The sequence below is a fragment of the Mauremys reevesii genome, linkage group 3 (genome assembly GCF_016161935.1).
Source record: "Mauremys reevesii isolate NIE-2019 linkage group 3, ASM1616193v1, whole genome shotgun sequence".
NCBI lineage: Eukaryota > Metazoa > Chordata > Testudines > Geoemydidae > Mauremys > Mauremys reevesii.
This window is the reverse complement of record NC_052625.1, coordinates 32479530-32497439: the sequence shown is the minus strand read 5'-3', so window position 1 is coordinate 32497439 and position 17910 is coordinate 32479530. Positions and strand designations below refer to the sequence as shown.

General features: G+C 42.1%; 1 long non-coding RNA gene across 1 annotated transcript in view; it reads right to left on the bottom strand.

The window, feature by feature from the left end:
• Window positions 1–5078: 5078 nt before the first annotated feature.
• Window positions 5079–17910, bottom strand: part of LOC120400308 — a 49487-nt gene continuing 36655 nt past the window's right edge. The window contains exons 3-4 of the long non-coding RNA XR_005595707.1: window positions 9273–9325; window positions 5079–5197 (exon numbers count right to left, since the gene is read on the bottom strand). This is a non-coding gene — a long non-coding RNA (uncharacterized LOC120400308). The remainder of the gene's footprint in view (window positions 5198–9272; window positions 9326–17910) is intronic.

Below are 17910 nucleotides of genomic sequence, written 5' to 3'. Positions count from 1 at the left end.
ACTGCAGATCACTCTCCCATCAACTCCAGTACTCCACCAGAATGAAAAGAGTAAGGGAAGTCAGCAGGAAAGCATCTCCCAGCGCAGTGTGGACACCGCAGTAAGTTGAACTAAGGTATGTCGATTCCATCTATATTATTCACATAGCTGGAGTGGGGTAACTTAGGTCGAGTTACACTCATAGTGTAGATAAGGCCTCAGTCCATGCTCCAAAGGAAGAAATGAGAGAAGAGCTGTAGGTGTGATGAAATTGTGAAGAACCTTGAAGATGTGATTAAGAACCATCAACTTGACATATTAAAAAAACCAGGAAAATAATGAAGGGGAGTGAGTTGTTAATAATTAATATTATTTATTATATATTTTTTGCCATTTAAGGAAGTAATTAAATCTTGGTTTGTACACATGAACAGCATGTAAAGAAATATACCATGTGGATTAATTAGTAGTAATGAAAACAGTTGTCCTACTAGTCCGTGACCTTTGCTAACTACAATTAAATGTTCAATACAAAGTAATTAAGTCAGACATTCCCTGTATTTATTTTCTACACATCATATACTATGCATGGAGACTGGAAATGATGTCCACTGTGAAGCTTCTCTTTCCTTGGTTATCTCATTTTACCGTCTTACCCAGAATTTGTTTCTTGGCGGATTTTATCACATGACAATCATAATACTACCACTGGCTGTCATGAAAATTTCTTGCTAGATCTTGTTTGTTTGTCCCTTGTTGTTTCAGAACTGGTTCATAATTACTATGTGCATGGTTCAAAATAGTAAGATGATTGCTGTAAATAAAATGTGATTGGGAGGGACTAAAGAACATGTAGGGCCAGACCCTCAGCTGACTGATGTAGGTCACTGTAGTTGCATTAAAGTTAATGAAGCTGTGCTACTTTATACCAGGATCTGGACCATATAGTGTGGAAGACCAATGATACCTTTTATTATTTTAGATGGAATTTGAGCTGTTCTGTGTATTCTAATTGATGATGAAATGTAATCCACATGCAAAAGTACTGGGTGGCAGGTTGGAAAAGATATATCACCCCTTCTCCTCAATCTTTAATGGACTTCCAGGGGAAAAACAGCTTACTCTCCCCTCTCTCAAACCTCACTTCCATCATATTACAACAAAACATAGAAAATTTAGCCTGGTCTCCCCTTTAACCTGGTCTCTAGGGTTTAAAGGTTCTGACAGTGACTTCCTGTCAAAATTGTGGGTTCAGGTTATCTGGTTCCTGCCGCACCAACTCATGGGTAGGAAGCTATCTGCATTGCCTCCTGGCCACTGGCTGGCTGCTTGCAGTTGGAAGAGGAGTGTGTGAGAGCTGGAGGTGAAAGGTTGATAAAGCAGTAATAGTCAAGAAGGGGAATGAGAATAGAAGGCTGGATGGAGTGTGGAATTTAGTAGGGAGAAGGGAAGGAGAACAAAAAGCTAATTTGACCTAAAACCAATTCTGAAAAAGACAGGAGGGGGATGGGAAAGAGGCAGATGGTTATAGAAGGAGAAATAAAGCAAAGGAAAAGAATAACCAAGCCCCACAAGCCCCGCAAACAAAAACCCAACCCAAAAACAACCACCCAAGAGATGTGCCTCAAGCTGTGATTTCATCAGCTCTCACAAGTGAAACAAAGCTGAGCATGGTTAGTACATGGTGGGGCATCCAGAAGGAAATCCCAGGGGTCTGGAGGGCATTTGTTGTCTTCGGTGTGCTGAATCAATGCCCCTGCGTGTATCATGTGGCATCCTGCTATTATGCTGGAGGAGCCGCTTTTCAGATGAGATGTGAAACTGCAGTCCTGACCCTTTTGGATATTAGAGATCCTGTTGGCCTTCCTCTTCCCTACACCTACCCCCAAAAGCAGGGGGCCGGGGAGGGATAGGTCAGTGGTTTGAGCATTTGGTCTGCTAAACCCAGGGTTGTGAATTCAATCCTTGAGGGGACCATTTGGGGATTTAGTTGGGGGATTGGTCCTGCTTTGACTGGGGGTTGGACTAGATGACCTCTTCAGGTCTCTTCCAACCCTGATACTCTATGATTCATTCAGTGTCCTGGTCAAATTTTAGTTTGGGTAATTGCATCTTTCCAGCAATGCTGATATTTCTGGTGGAGTTTCTAATTCATATGTTATTCTGCTTCACCTTCTGTCCTCTCGTATTGTATAGAGTTGCTGGGCATTGTTGCCCACATGGTGAATTCAGAGGTGATGTAATTTCTGTAAATGTGAAGTGTTTGAGGAGCTTGCTGTAAGAACAGCACTAGCAAATGTAAGATAATACATAATATTTTGCATTTATGTAATTCCTTTCATCCAAGGACTTGAGAACACTTTGCATAATGTCCATGTGGAGGACAAGTATTGTCATTTTACAGAGATAGAAACTGAAGCACACACAGATTCAGTGACTTGCCCAAAGTCATGACACAAGTTAGTGAGCATGTTAGGAAAGAATCCCAGAACTTTAAGACCCTGGTTCTAGCCACTCAGTGATACTGAGGTTGCTCACAGAGCACTGGGAGCAAGACTTCAGCCTGGTTGACAGACTCAGGCTAGGGGGGCTTGGTCTGGCTCTCTAAAAATACCTGTATATGTGGTGCTGGCAGACCAGGTGCCAGATCATGCCAAAGTCCCCATGTTTCAACTGAACGCTGACAAATACATAGATAGAATCAGAATTATAAGAATGTGTTTAGTGTTTAGACTTCATTGAATGCTTATGAATTGCTGCATGCATTAATCACACTTATAACATCTGTATCCTATATTGCAAGATAATATTTGAATGTTTGTAGTGTGAGCTCTGTGACACTGTAAATCACCTGAAAAGAGAGAGACATTAATTAGTGTGAAGGGCTGATCTTCAACAGGTGGTACAGCCTTCCCAATAGGAAAGGGCCATCGACACCAAATGGAATATTGTGGGATGTTAAAGAGGACAAAATACTTTGTTGTTCTGTTATACCCCCACATGAAGATGAGGCATGCAAGTGCGTTCCTCCCATCAGCTGGGTTGGCAGTTCAGAGCATGTCAAGAGGGGGATAAAAACCTAAACAAAAGGAAAAAGGTATCTCTATATTGCTTCACTCTGGGGGCAAGGGTTTTCTAGGCATAATCAAGAGATTCCCAACTGCTTAGCCTGGGTTAGCTCTAAAGGATTTATAGAGTTTGCTTATTATGGAAGCTTCTATTACCTTTAAAATTTAAGATTGTTGTTCATTTTTGTGTGTGTGTGTGTTTAATTGCTTTAACATTGTAAATAACTCCTGTTTCCTTTTTCCTACTAGATAATCTTTATACAGTTTATTAGATTATAAGTGGTGGTGTCGTTGGTGTAAGATTGATCTGTGGTAAGTGATTGGTCCTTTGGGACTGGGAGTAACCTGAATAGTTCTGTGATTGCGGGTGTCAGGGACTATCTTGATGGTGAGATAGTTCAGAGTGTCAAAGTGTGATTCCATATTAAGGCTTTTATAATGCCTGAAGAGTTTACACTTGTTGTTTGGTTAGTGAAATCAAAGTATAGAACTCACAACCAGTTGGGGATTTGTGCTTTGCTTCCTAAAAATCTGCTCAGAGGCTGGTACTCATGCCCTTGAGTCACTGCAGGCAGCATTACAGTATAGACAGGGCTTTGAAGTTGCAGCTCAGTCTGGAGCTCAGGCTCTGAAGCCCACTTGCCTCTTAGGCTTCAAAGCCTCAAATCCATCCCAAGCCGTAACTTCAAAGGGCAGTCTATACAGCTTTTTAATAATAATAATAATAATAAAAAAAAGTGCTAGTACAAGCCCTACTAGACCAAGTCTGTTGACCTGGGATGGGATGCTGACTCCAAAATGCTGTGCAGACACACCGCTAGGTGCCACTGAACTTCATTCTGGAAGAACATGGCCCACACATGTTGTATTTTGTCTTTGCAGGATTTAAATATCTTATCCTGAAACCCAACAGAGGTAAATTAAATGAGAATACATTAAATGTTACACTTTTCCCAAAGGAGGCCAAGCTCCTCTTTACATGGTTCAGATGGTATTTTGTTTTCTTAGATGAGCAATTCTTTTGCTGCCAACAACCTGTCGATTTTTTGGAAACTCCTGACAGTCTAACTCACTCAGGATGTTGACAAAAAATTGGAATCTGCATTCTGTGCTCTGGGAATGACATTACAAAGCTGTTAGTTTTCTTCTGTCTCTGTGCTTGTCGACTCTCAGTGGTTTCACACAGAAGTCTGTGAAATATAATGTAAAATTTATATTCATCTAGCCGGCTCAATCTCCATCCACCAGATATTCAAAAAAGATTGGATTAAGAACAAACAATTCCCCCAGCCTGACACCCCCCAGGAGGTTGTGTGCGGTTTGAGCCAGCTTTCTTATCTCTGAATCTCCAGTGCTACTTTTGAATGCAAACCCTCTAAGTCCCATAATTCCTCATGAATTTAAAACAGAGCAGTGATTAGATTTCTTCAGTACACTGACCTCTAGTGTTTCAACATGACAAGCTCAAGAGAAGGGGAGAAATAAAGATAGGCACTATGGAACGATGCCAAAAAATCCTTCTCACTGAATGATGTTTTACAAGCCCACAAGATAAGTGATTGATTTAATAAAGAAGGAAATATGGAAAGTGTTACTATGGTCTCATGAGGTATATTTATATTACTTTTGCCACATATGGATTCCATGGTATTTTTAATTTTTATTTTAATTATTGAGCTCAATTTTTTGAAATTACAGGGGCCTTTTAATTTTTTTTATTATGCAGGAGTCTGAGAGATTGAAATATTAATTGAAACAAGAGCTATCTCCCTCTTTCCTGAGAAGAAATCAAATCATCTCTGGAGTCCCAGTTATATGAAAGATTTGATTAAAAGTCTTATGGAGGTCATTGGAACAGCCAGCACTGAAATGTGCTCTTATTTTATACCTGAAAAGCTTTAGCTTAATGTTAGAAACAAGTCAGAGATATCTATTATTCATAATATATTTTTCTTTATGTGCATACATGAACCCAGAATACCAGTGGAATTTTATTGCCTGGGGCCTGACCCCAGAAAGTGCTAAACTGCGGCTGTGAGGAGCTGAATCCCTTTAGTTCCCATTGAGGGAGTTGGCCTCCATCTGCTTCCACCTAAAGTATGCAGCGATACAAAAGGTTTGCTGTTTGTTCACATTTCTAAAGCGGATTTCTAGAGACAAAAATAAAAAAGTGTTTAATCTATTATTGTGATATTCTAAGGGAAGCTGTTGTTTTTTTATCTGATCAATTTCACATACGTTGCATAAAATCAAAAACATTCACATATTTTTTTGTGGAACTACAGAATCTCCATGGTGAACAGGAGAGATTGCCTCCTGAAATAGGAATGACAGCTACTGCAGAAATTATTTAAAAATAAATGCGTGATAAAATTTTTCACACTCTAAGCAAGCTCAGCAACTTTTTAAAAGCTATTCTGCTTTGGAGGCTCATTTCCCCCCCTCTTTCCACAGAAAGTGAATAAAGCAGGAGCCTGATCCACACCCATCCCAGTGGGTGGGAGAAGAGGGCACTTTGGTGCTAGTGTTCTCAGCAGCAGTCAGGGTGTGACGGAAATGCCTCACTAATTGTTCCACACCTTGGCCTCTTGGTTGAGTAGAATCTTCTATAAGTAAGGTTAGCCTGCCTAATTTTCCATACAGAAGTGATTTATACTTGCAAAAATGGATGTATACCAATGTACATATGTAGGTAGTTTGGAAATGTAGATCTCCAGCATCCTGGACACCTACCTGAGAGACGCTCCCTTTTTCTGAACCATACTGCCGTAGCTGAGATCTGCAGAGGAGCTCACATTAGGTCCCTCTTGCTATAAACCAAAGAAGGCAGCTGGTGGGGAGTTCTCCAGTAGGGCCACTTTCCTTTGGTGTGCATTTTCTCACCCCACCAGTTCAAAATAGCCTGAATCTAGTGACCTTCAGGATAAGACTTACCTCTTTGGGAGAGCTACTGAGGAACTGAATATTGCCTGAGCAAATGTATATTGAAAGTTTGTCTTGATGTATTTGTTTTATTTTTCTCACATAGCATTTTAGTTATCATTATATTATGGAGTTATTGTTTGGTTTCTTTTGGAGACCTTGATTTATTGTTTTCATTAATTCTCAGAGGTACCCAGAGTATGATATAGTTTAATAAACCTAACAAACATAGGTTTTACACACACACACAATGGGTGTGTAACTACTAGCATAAGTGAACCTATATGATCAATGCCAGCTTGAGACTTGCTGAAAATTTGGACCTTAACAGCAGAGGGTTGTGTTTCCCATGGGAAAAAATAGCAGATTATTGTATTGTAAATGGAGTTGTACTGATCAAAAGCTTTAAAGACTTATTTACAACATTACACAGCACTTTGTTTAATAAACCTTCAGAAGTACTATACAGAAATAAGACATCCATTATACCATGTCTGGATAAATAACTTCAAAAGAAATATGCATAAGAGGAAATATAGGGAAGTATAGAGTTATATGTTCCTTTTGCAAACACAGGGCCCCGTTATCTGCTGGTCTATATTAGGGCAGTTCAACTGAAAACAATAGTCATGTACCAAATTATACCAGCAGAGAATTTGGATCATAATTTTAAAAATAATATTACAGTTGTCATATTTTTGCAATGATCTAACATCTTACTGTGGGCTGAAATCTGCTTTGCTTTTGCATGACTGATTTCTCTTAACATGATTACATCTAAGAGCCTAAATTTGTGCTGTAATACTTATCTGTGTAAAAGGGAAAATTATATGGACCAACTCTTTCCTTTTACCCTTCTAGTTTAATTGTACATCTATATTGTTACAGATTGACTGAAGCAGCCTATTAGTTTTTTCCCCACGGTAACAGGCGCTAAATAGATGACCAGAAAAAGCTCTCTTTGTGTCACATTTTTATTGAACTATTCTGAAAATAAGCACATAGAGGCACAGTCATTTCCTTAACTTAATCACAACTCTAGCACTGAAGTTACTATTGCAACCTTCATGGGTCCAAGGCAAGGTCAGCCATTCTTTCTGAACATGATTTCAAATATGAATGTGAAAAGGGTACTGCTTGGTTCAGAGAATTGGCAATGGGATTAGGTGTTCAAATCTGGACTGTGCTGGTAATGATTGCTACTCGGTTGTTTACAGTATGTGAACTGAGTTGCTGGCATCAATCCACCTCTCATTTAGAACTAACTGAGGTTGGTGGTGGTAGTCTCAATAGAGTGTTCAAAGACCGAATGGGCATGTAGACTGATCTACCTCAGGGGTGGTCTCTGCAGAACAAAAATGTGAAAAATTTGCACTACCACTGCAAGTTTCAGGCTGTTGCATCTGAACTGCAGTTTTCAGTGCTGTTGATCATAGAATTATAGGACTGGAAGGGACCTCAAGAGGTCATCTAGTCCAGTCCCCTGCACTCATGACAGAACTAAGTATTATCAAGACCAGTGGTTCTCAAAGCTGGTCCGCTGCTTGTTCAGGGAAAGCCCCTGGCAGGCCAGGCTGGTTTGTTTACCTGCCACATCTGCAGGTTCGGCCCATCGCAGCTCGCCACTCCAGGCCAATGGGGGCTGCGGGACGCGGCGCGGGCCGAGGGATGTGCTGGCTGCCCTTCCTGCAGCCTCCATTGGCCTGGAGTGGCGAACTGTGGCCAGCGGGACCCGCATTCGTCCGCAGGTAAACAAACCAGCCTGGCCCGCCAGGGGCTTTCCCTGAACAAGCGGCGGACCACTGATCTAGACCATCCCTGACAGGTGTTTGTCTAATCTGCTCTTAAAAATCTCCAATGATGGAGATTCCACAACCTCCTTAGGCAATTTATTCCAGTGCTTAACCACCCTGATAGATAGGAAGTTTTTCCTAATGTCCAACCTAAACCTCCCTTGCTGCAAGCTCCCCATTGCTTCTTGTCCCATCCTCAGAGGTTAAGAACAATTCTTCTCTCTCTTCCTTGTAACAATATTTTATGTACTTGAAAACTGCTATCATGTCCTTTCTCAGTCATCTCTTTTCCAGACTGAACAAACCCATTTTTTTCAATCTTCCCTCATAGATCACATGTTCTAGACCTTTAATCATTTTTGTTGCTCTTCTCTGGACTTTCTCCAATTTGTCCACATCCTTCCTGAAATGTGGCGCCCAGAACTGGACACACTACTCCAGTTGAGGCCTAATCAGCGCAGAGTAGAGCTTGCTTACAACACTCCCGCTAATACATCCCAGAAGGATGTTTCCTTTTTTTGCAAGTGTTACACTGTTGATTCATATTTGGTTGTGGTCCACTCTGACCCCCAGATCCCTTTTCACAGTATTCCTCTGTAGGCATTTCCCATTTTGTATGTGTGCAACTGATTGTTCCTTCCTGAGTGGAGTAGTTTACATTTATCCCTATTGAATTTCATCCTATTTACTTCAGACCATTTCTCCAGATTGTCCAGATTGTTTTGAATTATAATCCTATCCTCCAAAGCAGTTGAATAGAATATCAGGGTTGGAAGGGACCTCAGGAGGTCATCTAGTCCAACCCCCTGCTCAAAGCAGGACCAATCCCCAACTAAATCAGAACCCCTCCCAGCTTGGTATTGTCCGCAAACTTTATAAGTGTACTCTCTATGCCATTATCTAAATCATTGATGAAGATATTGAACAGAACCGGACCCAAAACTGATCCCTGTGGGACCCTCATTATGCCCTTCCAGCATGACTGTGAACCACTGATAACTAAACCATTCCCAGAGAATAATTGTCAGTGGTTCACCTTTCATGAGCACAGCACATACAAAGATAACCTAGGTCTTGTGTACATGGTGAGTTAGTGCTTAGCAAGTCAGGGTGTGACTCTACAGCTCTCTGACTTGCCATGTGAACCTTGCTAGAGTGCACTGAAAGTTGCATAGTGTGCTTTGATGTAGTCTTGTTTCAAACAGCAGTAGTCAAGGTGCACTAATGAATGTGGAGTGTGTTGTTGCAGTGACCACATGGGACATTATTGTGCAGCAAGTGAGAACACTGTAATTCACACACTATATTGCCGTGTATTCTTCTTAGCATATGTGTAAAGTGCCTCCGGTGGCATGTGACCAGGATTAATCACTGAAGGTGGTCTGCTGGTTGGATCATTAGCTTCCCCAGCTATATGACTAACAAATTGGTTATGTTTTAATAATGTATAATCTATTTACATTTGACTTTCATGTAAACTATATTGAAAAGTTATGTGCAAATTTTTTACCTTTTGTGTTCCTGTGTAACCTACTGTAGATTAGTGGCACAGGTTCCTAGGCACTGCAGTAATACAAAATAATAATAATCATAATGATGATGAGTCACTCAAAGCCAAAAGTTACCTTGGAAACATTCCTGGAGAAACACTGGTACATTTGCATAGACACAAAGAGCAGAACATACATTTTTATAAAATAACTTATCTCCAGGATGTCACTGGTGCAGAGGATCATATTTTTCACCCTCTGAATTAACTTTTGGATCCTGGACTCGAGGCTCTAGAACTATAAATTAGCTCTTACTGGTTAGTGACATTTAGCACTGTAGTTAATTTGCTTGTGAACTGGAAAATGGGTGCATTATAAAATCATAGAATTGTAGAACTGGAAGGGACCTTGAGAGGTCATCTAGTCTAGTCCCCTGCACTCAAGGCAGGTCTAAGTACTATCTAGACAAGTGGTCCCCAACCTTTTTCGTCTGGCGGGCACCGGACAATGAGCCACCGAGGACTGTGGCCGGCGGACAAGCATCCACCGAAATGCCGCTGAGAAGCGGCAATGTCAAGAGGCATTGCCGCTGAAATGCCTCTGAAAATAAGTGGCATTTTGGTGGCAACGCCTCTTGATGACGTTGCTTCTCAGCAGTATTTCGGCAGCAACGCCTCTTGACGTTGTCACTTCTCGGCAGCATTTCGGCGGATGCTCATCCACCGGCCAGTATGCGGGCGCACATAGATGCCCTGGTGGGCGCCATGGTGCCCACGGGCACCCCATTGGGGACCACTGATCTAGACCATCCCTGACATGGGTATGTTTAACCTGCTCTTTAAAATCTCCAATGAGGGAGATTCCACAACTTCCCTAGGCAATTTATTCCAGTGCTTAACCACCCTGACAGTTACAAAGTTTTTCCTAGTGTCCAGCCTAAACTGCCTTTACTGTAATTTACGCCCATTACTCCTTGTTCTATTCAGAGGTTAATGAGAATAATTTTTGCCATCCTCCTTTTAACTACCTTTTATGTACTTGAAAGCTGTTATCATGTCCCCCCTCAGTCTTCTCTTCTCCAGACTAAACAATCCAATTTTTTCAATCTTCCCTCATAGGTCATGTTTCCTAGACCTTTAGTCATTTTGGTTGCTCTTCTCTGGACACTTTCCAATTCATCCACATCTTTCCCGAAATGTGGGGCTCAGAACTGGAGACAGTACTCCAGTTGAGGCCTAATCAGCATGTAGTAGAGCGAAAGTATTACTTCTCATGTCTTGCTTATAACACTCCTGCTAATACATCCCAGAGCGATAAACAAAAATAGATCTGAGACTAGGGTTTTTTATTTCAAAAGGGCTAACTTTAAAGAATTAAGGAAATACGTTAGGGAAGTGGATTGGACTGAAGAACTTGGGAGGCCTGGAATTACTTCAAGTCAAAGTTGCAGAAACTATCAGAAGCCTGCATCCCAAGAATGGGGGAAAAAAAAAATCATAGGCAGGAGTTGTAGGCCAAGCTGGATGAGCAAGCATCTCAGAGAGGTGATTAAGAAAAAGCAGAAAGCCTACAAGGAGTGGAAGATGGGAGGGATTAGCAAGGAAAGCTACCTTATTGAGGTCAGAATATGTAGGGATAAAGTGAGAGGCCAAAAGCCATGTAGAGTTGGACCTTGAAAGGGAATTAAAACCAATAGTAAAAGGTTCTATAGCCATATAAATAAGAATACAAAGAAAAAAGAAGTGGGACCGCTAAACACTGAGGATGGAATGGAGGTTAAGGATAATCTAGGCATGGCCCAATATCTAAACAAATACTTTGCCTCAGTCTTTAATGAGGCTAATGAGGAGCTTAGGGATAATGATAGGATGACAAATGGGAATGAGGATGTGGAGGTAGATATTACCACATCCAGGGGCGGTTCTAGGCACCAGCAAAACAAGCTGGTGCCTAGGGCGGCAAAATCTAGGGGGCGGCAAAAGGCTGGGGCCCCAGCTCATCCTGCCGCTGCGAGGCGAGGAGCGGCCCGTCCCCTGCCGCCGGGGGGGGGGCGGCAGGCTGGGCCGGCGGACCTACCGCAGTCATGCCTGCGGGAGGTCCACCGGAGCCCCGGGACGACTGGACCTGCCGCAGGCATGACTGCGGAGGGGGCGCTCGTCCCGCGGCTCGGCTGGACCTCCCGCAGGCATGACTGCGGCAGCTCAAGCGGAGCCGCCGGACCCACGAACCGTCCGCAGCCGCGGGAGGTCCAGCCGAGCCACGCGGGACCAGCGGTCCCTCTGCAGTCATGCCCGCGGGAGGTCCGCTGCTCCCGCGGCTCCGGGGCGGCCAAAAAGGTAGAGCCGCCCCTGACCACATCCGAGGTAGAAGCCAAACTCGAACAGCTTAATGGAACAAAATCAGGGGGCCCAGATAATCTTCATCCAAGAATATTAAAGGAACTGGCACATGAAATTGCAAGCCCATTAGCAAGAATTTTTAATGAATCAGTAAACTCAGGAGTTGTACCGTACGACTGGAGAATTGCTAACATTGTTCCTATTTTTAAGAAAGGGAAAAAATGTGATCCGAGTAACTATAGGCCTGTTAGTTTGACATCTATAGTATGTAAGGTCTTTGAAAATTTTTTGAAGGAGAAAGTAGTTAAGGACATTGAGGTCAATGGTAATTGAGACAAAATACAACATGGTTTTACAAAAGGTAGATCATGCCAAACCAACCTGATCTCCTTCTTTGAGAAGGTAACAGATTTCTTAGACAAAGGAAGCGCAGTGGATCTAATTTACCTCAATTTCAGTAAGGCATTTGATATGGTTCCACATGGGGAATTATTAGTTAAATTGGAAAAGATGGGGATAAATATGAAAATTGAAAGGTGGATAAGGAACTGGTTAAAGGGGAGACTACAACAGGTCGTACTGAAAGGTGAACTGTCAGGCTGGAAGGAGGTTACTAGTGGAATTGCTCAGGGATCAGTTTAGGGACCAATCTTATTTAATCTTTTTATTACTGACCTTGGCACAAAAAGTGGGAATGTGCTAATAAAGTTTGTGGATGACACAAAGCTAGGAGGTATTGCCAATACAGAGAAGGACCGGGATATCCTACAGGAAGTTCTGGATGACCTTGTAAACTGGAGTAATAGTAATAGGATGAAATTTAATAGTGAAAAGTGCAAGGTCATGCATTTAGGGATTAATAACAAGAACTATTGTTATAAGCTAGGGAGGCATCAGTTGGCAGTAACAGAGGAGGAGAAGGACCTCGGAGTATTGGTTGATCACAGGATGACTATGAGCTGCCAATGTGATATGGCCGTTAAAAAAGCGAATGTGGTTTTAGGATGCATCAGGCAAGGTATTGCCAACAAAGATGAGGTGTTAGTACCGTTATACAAGGCACTGGTGAGACCTCATCTGGAATACTGTGTGCAGTTCTGGTCTCCCGTGTTTAAGAAGGATGAATTCCAACTGGAACAGGTTCAGAGAAGGGCTACTAGGATGATCCGAGGAATGGAAAACCTGTCTTATGAAAGGAGACTTAAAGAGCTTGGCTTGTTTAGCCTAACCAAAAGAAGATTGAGGGGGAATATGATTGCTCTTTATAAATATATCAGAGGGATAAATATTAGGGAGAGAGAGGAATTATTTAAGCTTAGTACCAATGTGGACACAAGAAGAAATGGATATAAACTGGACACTAGGAAGTTTAGACTTGAAATTAGACAAAGGTTTCTAACCATTAGAGGAGTGAAGTTCTGGAACAGCCTTCCAAGGGGAGTAGTGGGGCAAAAGACATATCTGGCCTCAAGACTAAGCTTGATAAGTTTATGGAGGGGATGGGATGATGGGACAGCCTAATTTTGGCAATTAATTTGGCAATTGATCTTTGATTATCAGCAGGTAAGTATGCCCAGTGGTCTGTGATGGGATGTTAGATGGGGTGGGATCTGAGTTACTATAGAGAATTCTTTCCGGGGTGCTGGCTGGTGAGTCTTGCCCACATGCTCAGGGTTTAACTGATCACCATATTTGGGGTAGGGAAGGAATTTTCCTCCAGGGCAGATTGGCAGAGGCTCTGGAGGTTTTTCGCCTTCCTCTGCAGCATGGGGCAGAGGTCACTTGCTGGAGGATTCTCTGCAGCTTGAGGTCTTCAAACCACGAATTTGAGGACTTCAATAGCTTAGACATAGGTCAGGGGTTTGTTACAGGAGTGGGTGGGTGAGATTCTGTGGCCTGCATTGTGTAGGAGGTCAGACTAAGTTTTCATAATGGTCCCTTCTGACCTTAAAGTCTATGAGTCTATGATGTTTCCTTTTTTTGCAACAGTATTATAATGATAACTCATATTTAGGTTGTGATCCACTATGACCTCCAGATCCCTTTCCGCAACACTTCTTCCCAAGCAGTCATTTCCCATTTTGTATGTGTGCAACTGATCGTTCCTTCCTAAATAGTATACTTTGCATTTGTACCCTTTGAATTTTATCCTATTTTCTTCAGAGCAGTTCTCCAGTTTGTCCAGATCATTTGAATTATAATCTTATCCTCCAAAGCACTTGTAACCCTTCCCAGCTTTATAAGTGTACTCTCTGTCATTATCTAAATAGTTAATGAAGATATTGAACATCATATCTTCTTTATATCAACTGCCAAGATATATCTTGATATAAAGGTGCCTTCTGCAATCCTCTTGGCTTATTCCTTGTGCCCCTCTTTCTTGCTGAAGCATTCCTTCTCTGCCACACTCCACCAGTCTCTTCTATAATCCCATGGGTATTGATTGCTTTGGTAGCTACTTTGAAATGTTGCCCAGTTTTCAGATGTTCCATCGTCTTCATTTAATGGTCTTCCAATCATGTGATACTTCTCTGGCCCTCTTATATATTCTTCTCCCTATCCTTGATGAGCTAACATCTTTGGTAACCACCCCTCCCCCAACCCACCCCCTGCAGAGCTTAGCTCCTGTTCCACACTTCCTTTTATGGTTATTTAAAAAAAATAATAAAAACTTCAAAGGTATCAGACTGTAGTTTCCAGTTTCCATATCTGAAATATCAATTTTCCACTGATGTTTTATGCATGCTGCTTATGCCCACGTATGATGACCAGAATCTTATGACTATAGTCAAGAACAGATAAAGAATGCTGTTCAACACTTTCAAATGCTTCAGCTGCTGTGAATATTAATACAAGGAATAAATGCAAAAAGTGTTCAGAATAACTAATCTATATTTTTGTACCATGGTCATTATTAACTGTAAAGACAAAATATGTTGTTTATGAAATTTTTCTTCCCTTGTATATAAAGATACTGGCTGACATCCTGGCCCCATTGAAGTTAATGGAATTTTTGGTTTGACTTCAGTGGAACCAGGATTACACCCACTGTGCATAGCAGGATTCCACCAAGGGGAGAGGGGGATTGGATCACAGAAACCCTCTTGGGAGCTACCAACTGATGTGGCTAGACTACTTCTGCTCTTGCTTTCCTGCCCTGGCAGCTTAGGACTCCAGCACCCTGTCTTGTTGAGCCAGACACACCAGTCTGCTCCAACACAGATTCAGGGTCTGAACCACATGCCCCAAAGCTGCAGACTTAACTGAAAGCAGTTTACAGAAGTGTTCCTGTCTATAACATTCAGATGCCCAACTCCCAATGGGGTCCAAATCCCAAATAAATCCGTTTTACTCTGTATAAAGCTTATACAGGGTTAACTCATAAATTGTTTGCCCTCTATAACGCTGATAGAGATGCACAGCAGTTTGCCCTCCCAGGTATTAATATATACTTTGGGTTAATTAATCAGTAAAAAGTGATTTCATTAAATACAGAAAGTAGGATTTAAGTGGTTCCAAGTAGTAACAGACAAATCAAAGTGAATTACCAAGTAAAATAAAACAAAACATGGAAATCTAAGCCTAATACAGTAATAAAACAGAATACAGATAAAATCTCACCCTCAGAGATGTTTCAGTAAGTTTCTTTCACAGACTGGATGCCTTCCTAGTCTGGGCACAATACTTTCCCCTGGTACAGTCCTTGTTCCAGCTCGGGTGGTAGCTAGGGGCTTTCTCTTGATGGCTCCCTCTTTGTTCTGTTCCACCCACTTATATATCTTTTGCATAAGGCAGGAATCCTTTGTCCCTCTCTGGGTCCCCCCGCACCTCAATGGAAAAGCACCAGGTTAAAGATGGATTCCAGTTCAGGTGCCATGATCACATGTCACTATAAGACTTCATTACCCACTTGCCAGCACACACGTATACAGGAAGACTTACAAGTAAAACAGAGCCATCTGCAGTCAATTGTCCTGGTTGATGGGAGCCATCAAGATTCCAAACCACCATTAATGGCCCACACTTTGCATAACTACAATAGGCCCTCAGAATTATATTTCATATTTTTAGTTTCTGATACAAGAGTGATACATTTATACAAATAGGTTAACCACACTCAGTAGATTATAAGCTTTGTAATGATACCTTACAAGATAACTTTTGCATGAAGCATATTCCAGTTACATTATATTCATACTCATCAGCATACTTTCATAAAATCATATAGAGTGCAACATCACAGGGGGAAATCCTTGGACTGTTTAGGAATGGGTTATGTTCTTCTTACCTTGCTCTGGCAGAGCAAAGGGACCTTAGCAGGGGCTCAGGATCTAGTCCAAAGAGCTCACTAACAGCACAAGCCCTGAACACCACCGACCCCTCACATTTCAACTTTAATTCTGCTGCTGAGGGAGATGGGGAAGTATGAGAAAAGGAAGGGCAGTAGTCTGGTATCCCCAAGGGACAGAGATAAGGTTACAATGTGTGGCTTGTGGACGGGTAGATAGTAGTTGTGCTATTAGGGCTAGATTCACAAATGGATTTAGGCACCTAACTGCTACCTGAAGTGCTTAAATCCAAACTTTATCCTTAAAACCACTGCTCATCTGCTGCCTAATTATGAAAGTGCCTAAATTAAATGACTAGGCATTCCACCCAAAGAGAGAAATTGACTATACAGTCTAGTGGTTAAGGCCCTTACTCATGATGTGGGAGACATACTTTCAAGTCCCTGTTTCAATGATTATTTAAGTATTTTAAATAAAGTGGAATAGCTTCAACAGGAGAGATTAACCCCACAGCTCAATGTGTAGGCCTAGGTTTAAGTCTCTGCACCACCTCAGGTAGAGGGGGATTTGAACCCAGGTCTCCTACAACCTCTAACCACTGGGCTAAAGAGCCCAAGGGTGGTTACACTGGCACCATCACTTCTTGCAAGAAAGGGCTTGGGTGCCTAACTTCAGGAGAGGGCTCACAGATTGGAGTCTTGAACAGACATAGGCGCCTCCCTCTAGCTCAGAGTTGGGAGTGTAAGTTCCTGTGAGGGATGGGGCTTAGGATAGCATTTCCTACTGGCTAGCTTAGGTGGCTCCCACTCAGTGTGCAGGCTTTTGTGAATCCCAGTCTTAGGTGGCTAACTGTGCCCATGAATTGTATAGGGTGGGTTCCACTAAGTGGCAGGACCCCTAAAAGGTAGGTGTTGCAATGCTGAGTTTAAGTCCCTTTTGGCAGAGTCTGTGTCGGTGGGTAGATTGAGCTGAACTATTAGATTACTTAAGTTTTCATTTGCTTGGTTTTTTTATTCTGTTAGATGTTATGTGAGGACCAGCCTTTAACTGATAGGCAGGGTAGAATTTTTGTGTATGTATATGTATAAATAAGCATGCTCAATCCTCCAAATATGTACAACTAGGAGTGGTGCTCACTATAGTCCCTATGAAGTATGGTGCTCCTTTGGTTATATAAATATTTCTGATTTTGGGGATAAATCTTCAGAAGACTGAAGCCCCCCCCCCTGCCCCCTTTAGGAAGGTGCAGTTTGCACAGAGTGTGTGCAGCTCTGAGTCTTGTACTTACACCTCTAGCTACCTGATTTGCACCTACATTTATCCCTGGTCTACACTGGGGAGGGGGGGAGAATCGATCTAAGTTATGCAACTTCAGTTACGTGAATAACGTAGCTGAAGTCGATGTACTTAGATCGACTTATCGTGGTGTCTTCACCATGGTGAGTTGACTGCTGCCGCTCCCCCGTCGACTCTGCCTGCGCCTCTTGCAGTGCTGGAGTACAGCAGTCGATGGGAGAGCGCTCAGGGGTCGATTTATCGCGTCTAGACTAGATGCGATAAATCGATCCCCGCTGGATTGATCGCTGCCTGCTGATCCAGCGGGTAGTGTAGACATACCCTTAGATGGAGGTTCACATTTAGATTAACATCCACCATATAACTGCAGGTGCAAAAATCCAGGCATAATTTTGCAGGTGCTAACCATGCCCACAAAGGAGACAGTCTTTTTGAAAATCAGATTCTTAATAGTTGTGATGCTGTCTAGGTAATCTTGAATGTGGTTATTTTGTGCAAGATGAACATTTTACTAGCTGCAGCACAACGTAAATGGAGAAGACACATATTTGATCCATTACAGTTGGGTTCATATCCAATACAGAATTGTGATGTACACTGATGTGTTGCACTGTTAATGGTGCTGTCTTTTCAATACCATTTAAAATCAAATTCCCTCCTTCCTTGTCTTTTGGGCGTTAGATACTTTTTTGTGCTTTACTGTTAAGTATCCTAGGGTTCTTTTTTGGGGGAAA